The sequence below is a fragment of the Ornithorhynchus anatinus genome, chromosome X3, assembly GCF_004115215.2.
Source record: "Ornithorhynchus anatinus isolate Pmale09 chromosome X3, mOrnAna1.pri.v4, whole genome shotgun sequence".
NCBI classification, from domain to species: domain Eukaryota; kingdom Metazoa; phylum Chordata; class Mammalia; order Monotremata; family Ornithorhynchidae; genus Ornithorhynchus; species Ornithorhynchus anatinus.
Window position 1 is genome coordinate 19,674,291 of NC_041751.1, and position 6,179 is coordinate 19,680,469.

Sequence of the window (6,179 nt, forward strand, 5' to 3'; positions counted from 1 at the left end):
CGCTTAGTACAGTGCTCTGCACATAGTAAGCGCTCAATAAATACTATTGAATGAATACTTCCAATAACATGGCACACTGAGCCCAAAAATGTTTGGCATTGTCGGGAAAAGAAACACACATTTTCTAATTCCATATTCTAGTTATTTGCTGTGTGACCTTGGTTAAGTCACTTCTCTACTTTGTGCCTCAGTTACTTTGTCTATAAAATGGGGTTGAAGACCGTGAGCCCTATGTGGGACAAGTCCTGCTTTTAACCCAGTTATCTTGTATCTACCCTCGCCCTTAGTACAGTACCTGGCACGTAGCACTTAACAAATACCACAATTATTATTATTGTATTCTCCCAAGCACTTAATCCTCTGTTTAATCCTCTGCACAAAGTGGATATTTTATAAATACTAATGATGATGATGGTTAACCTACTTCTTTTGCATCAATTCCAGCACCAGTGAGGTTTTAGTTGAGAGTATTTTCAATCAATTAAGCAAGCAATGGTATTTATTGGATGCTCACTTTGGACAGAGCACTGTACTTCACACATGGGAGAGTACAGTACAGTTGGTAGAAAAGGTCCATGCCCTCAAGGAGTTTACAATCTAACTTTCTCTGATCAGATAAGACTTATTTTACCACTGGTTAGGTTTTATGGTATTTGTTAAGCATTTACTATGTGAAAAGCATTGTTTATGCAGGGGTAGATACAAATTAATCCCTGTCCCATATTCATTAATTCATTTATTCATTCAATCGTATTATTGAGCACTTACAGTGTGCAGAGCAGTGTATTTAGCGTTTGGGAGAGTACAATGCAACAATAAACAGACATATTGCCTGCCCACGATGAGGATTGTAACATATACATACATATATATATATATTAATATGGGGGAGAAGAGGCATTGAATTCCCATTTTACAGATGAGGAAACTGAGGGACCAAAAAGTTAAGTGACTTGCTCAAGGGCACACAGCAGGACATTGGCAAGGCTGGGATTTTTTTTTTTTTTAATGGTATTTGTTGAGCACTTACTATGGGCCAAACACACCATATTAAACGCTGGAATAGTTACAAAATAATCAGATTGGACACAGTCCATGTCCCACATGGGGCTCCCAGTCTTAATTTCCATTTTATAGATCAGGTAACTGAGGCACAGAGGAGTTAAGTGCCTTGCCCAAGGTCACACAGCAGACAAGTGGCAAAGACAAGTGGCCAGGTCCTTCTGACTCCCAGGCCCATGCTCTATCCATTGGGCATCACTGCTTCTCTATGTGATGATACTGCCAAAAGCACTATATAACAGAGATGATAGTCATGTTCCCTGCCCACAAGGAGTTTACCATCTAAAGGAGGAGCTTATAGTCTTGAGGGGTTAGAAGCCAGATTTTCTGATTCCCAGGCCCCTGTTCTTTCCATTAGGCCAAGCTGCTTCTCTGATTTTTTTCTTTGATTTCCCTAGGAGCTCTAGGCCAATATAAAGAAAAACATATAGGAAGAAAACTTCCCTTGGTTTTTCAGCCAAATATTACCTTTCCTCTGTCAAACCAGACAGTTCTCATAGTTCAGAGTTCCTTGGCTTCTCCCCCTTCATTTTCTTCTCTATATCACCCTAGTTTTGCAAGGGTTGGCAGGGGTATTCCTACAGATCTGTGGTAAAACAATGGAGCAATCTCACATTTCTGTTTCAAATTAAAAGTTACATAGATGAATTCTAGGTCTTTAAGATAGGCCAGATAAGACTCAAAGGAAACACTTTTATTTTTCTTTTGTTTTTTTAAAGTGTAGTAAGTAAATGATTTGTAGCTCTAATATTCCAGGGAGTTTAAGAAAGAGAATTTGTTAGAAAGAATACACAGAGTAAACTCAGTGATTCAGATTTGTGACAGATAGATTATCAGTTTGGTTCCTCGGATATGGAGGACTCAGAAAATACCTAAACAAATGTAAAAAAACAACTTAAAGCTTAATTGGCTCAATGTTTTCATCACCGTATCTCAGGATGTCAGCCTGAAACTAGAACAGGCACTAAAACCAGAACCTCTAACCAAGGATTTTATTGTTATATTGTCCTCTCCCAAGCACTTCTTACAGTGCTCTGCACACAGTAAGCGCTCAATAAATACAATTGAATGAATGAAATTCCAGTTTAAAAATTTCCCTTCGTCCGGTCTCTGACGAGTGCTGCTGCTGGTTCTGTGACATTGCCTGTGACAACCTAGAAAAACCTGCTCCGAAGACCATTATTATAATATTATTATTATTCCCTGCTACATTGCAAAATCCTTGAGGATAGGGATCATGTGAACTGTACTCAACCAAGCAATTAGGACCTGTTCTGCACAACACAGTAGTCATTCAATAAATACAACTGATAGAGCAGATTACTTAACCTCTGAACTAAACTAGCAGAGGCTGGGGTTTACCCTCCCATTCTCCATTCCCACTTCCGTTCTCACCTCCAGACTCCACTCTTCAGGACTTGTTTTGCAAGCAGCGTGGCTCAGTGGAAAGAGTCTGGGCTTCGGAGTCAGAGGTCATGGGTTCGACTCCCAGCTCCTTCACTTGTCAGCTGTGTGACTGTGGGCAAGTCACTTAACTTCTCTTTGCCTCAGTTACTTCATCGGTAAAATGGGGATTAACTGTGAGCCTCACATAGGACGACCTGATTACCCTGTATCTCCCCCAGCGCTTATAACAGTGCTCTGCACATAGTAAGCACCTAACGAATACCAATATTATTATTATTATAATCTCAGCAATCTTCTTTTGTCTCCACACATTGATCATTTATCAACAGTCTAAAGACAGAACATTCTTGGGCAATTTTGCCCACCTACTTCAAATTCCTATTTTCTGTCCAACATGTAATTCAGTCAATCAATGGTAATTATTGAGCCAGGTATTGTGTGCAGAGCACTGTACTAAGCGCTTGGGAGAGTGCAATATAACAGAGTTGTCACAAGGAATTTACAGCCTAGAGACAAGTTTAGTCTAGAGAATGTAACTGACAAGTTAAACCTAAATTAACGGAGGATGAAGAGATGACAATGTTTATCTCCATGTAAATAAATGAACGAATGAATCCGGTTGGTAGTATCTACTGAGTACTTACTGTGTGCATAGCACTGTATTAAGCCATTAGGAGAGTGACAATATAACAAGAGTCTATAAAAGCAGTGCGGCCTAATGGAAAGACCATGTGATTTGGAGTCAGGAGACATGGGTTCAAATTCAGCCTCTTCTGCTTGCCTGCTATGTGACCTTGTATGAGTCGCTTAACTTCCCTATGTCTCAATTTTCTCAGTTGTAAAATAGGGATTAAAATACCTGTTCTCCCTCTGTATATGGCTTTGTGCTCCATGTTGGTTGGAATATTGTCTGATCTGCTTGTCTTGTATCTACTCCAGTGTTTAGTACAGTGCTTGCCACTTAATAAGCGCTTAGCAAATATGACAATTACTCTTACCTAACGAGGGGCAGGGAAAGGAAGCCAGGCAGATGTCCTTCATGTCCTTTGAAATTGCAAGAAGAACTGATCTTAAATTAAAGCAGGATAAATTTCAGTTGTACCCAAGGAAGAATTTCTCACATTCAGGGAGCTAAAACACTGGAATAGACCTCCAGTGAGATTGCGGAAATTCCACCATGGGAATCTTTACAAAAAGAATAGACACAATCTGTCAGGGATGTTTTAGTCATTTTACCTACCTGAAGGCCTGCATTGGGTTGGGAGAACACTCTATCTCCTTCCACCTGTTTAATTCTCAGGTTCTATGATTCCCACCCAGCTACCATCTCTAACAACACTTAGAAGCAGTGTAGCCTAGTAGAAAGAGCATGAGCCTGGGGGCCAGAGGACCTGGGCTCTAATCTGGGCTCCGCCACTTGTCAGTCAGTCAATCAATCAGTCAATCATATTTATTGAGTGCTTACTATGTGTAGAGCACTGTATTAAGCTCTGGGGACAGTACAACACAACAATAAAACAGACACAGTCCCTGCCCACAGTGAGTTTACAGCCTAGAATGGGAGACAGACATTAATATAAATAAATCAACTTCACATATGTACGCTGGGGCTGGGATGGGGGGGATGGAGAAACGGAGCCAGTCAGGGCAATGCAGAAGGGAGTGGGAGAAGAGGAAAGGAGGGCTTAGTCAGGGAAGGCCTCTTGGAGGAGATGCGTCTTCAATTAGGCTTTGAAGAGGAGGAGAATAATTGTTAGGATATGAGGAGGGAGGGTGTTTCAGGCCAGCAACAGGATGTGCAGAGGTTGGCAGTGAGGTAGGCATTAGGGGAGTGAAGTGTGAGGGATGGGTTACAGTAGAAGAGTAGGAAACATCTGTCTGTATGTTACCTTGGGCAAGTCGCTTGGCTTCTCTGTGCCTCAGTTACCTCATTTGTAAAATGGGGATTAAGACTGTGAGCCTTATGTAGGATATGGACTGTGATTAATCTAATGAGCTTATATCTACCCAGAGAAAAAGGCTCCACTGGACACTTTCTGGCCCATGAATCTCACTTACTGCCAAAAGAACATTTGGCAGAGAGAAGCAGCATGGCTCAGTGGAAAGAGCACGGGCTTTGGAGTCAGAGGTCATGAGTTCGAATCCCAGCTCTGCCACTTGTCAGCTGTGTGACTGTGGGCAAGTCACTTCACTTCTCTGGGCCTCAGTTACCCCATCTGTAAAATGGGGATGAAGACTGTGAGCCCCATGAGGGACAGCCTGATCACCTTGTATCCCCCCCAGCGCTTAGAACAGTGCTCTGCACATAGTAAGCGCTTAACAAATACCAACATTATTATTATTATTATTTGGCACTGATACATCTGCAGATGAATCAGTACAGTGCCTGGAACGTAGTAAGCGCTTAACAAATGCCATAAAAAAAAAAGAGCCCTAAAATCAGAACTTGAAGGAGGTTTTCGGATAGAGTCATCATATTTTAGTACCTTGGGACCACGGTTGCCAACTGCTGAAACTATTTATTAAGAATATGAATGAATATTATGGGCTTTCAGATGTTTTTACTGACAGCAAAAACCCTGTTAGTTTGCCCTGTCAACCACTGGAGATTTTGGAGGAGGGGGGTGACATAGAAAGATGATCCGGGCAGCAGAGTAAAGTATGGACTGGAGTGGGGAGAGGCAGGAGGTTGGAGGTCAGCAAGGAGGCTGATGCAGTAATTCAGGCGGGATAGGATGAGTGATTGTATTAACGTGGTAGCATTTTGGATGGAGAGGAAAGGGTGGATTTTAGCGATGCTGAAGGTGGGACCGACAGGATTTGGTGACGGATTGAATATGTGGGTTGAATGAAAGAGAGGAGTCAAGGATAATGCCAAGGTTGCGGGCCTGTTAGATGGGAAGGATGGTGGTGTCATCTACAGTGACAGGTTTGGTTTGGTTTGGTTTGGGAGAGGAGGCATGTGGTTGGAGTGAGGGGCATTATCTGGTCACATGTCAGTTTTCAGCTGGACTCCCGTGACAAACTCTGTTTACAAAAATCATCCCTTGGGGTGCGTGCCCGCACAAACACACACACACACCAAGGGGAGGGGCAGAGGAGGGTTTAGGTGGCACAGTTCCTTGGAGTCTAAGAGGTATTTGTTTTGGGGCATGCTTTAATCACCCTTCCCTCAGCCTCACAGCACTTACATACCTATCCAAATTTACTTATATCTATGTCTCTCTCCCCTTTTCAGACTGTAAGCTCCTTGTGGGCAGGGAACATGTCTGCCAACTCTGTTGTACTGTACTCTCCCAAGTGCTTAGTACTGTACTCTGCATAGAGTAAGTGCTCAATAAATACCAACTCCCTCACTTGGATGGAGGGATTTGGTGGGAAGGAATTTTCTGGGGAACTTTACCCACTGGGCATTTGGTATTCACTCCATCCTCAGTCCCACAGCACTTATGTATATATCTGTAATTTATTTATTTATATTAATATCTGTCTCCCCCTCTAGACTGCAAGCTTCTTGTGGGCAGGGAACATATCTACCAACTCTCGTACACTGTACTCTCCCAAGTGCTTAATATAGTTTTCTGCACATAGTAAGGGCTCAATAATTACCAGTGATTGATTGATTTATATGAAATCAGCAGAGTCATTCCTCTTCCAACCCCAGTGCAAGCTGAAAGGCCCTGGTCTCTCTCTGTGGTCCAACCCCTAGT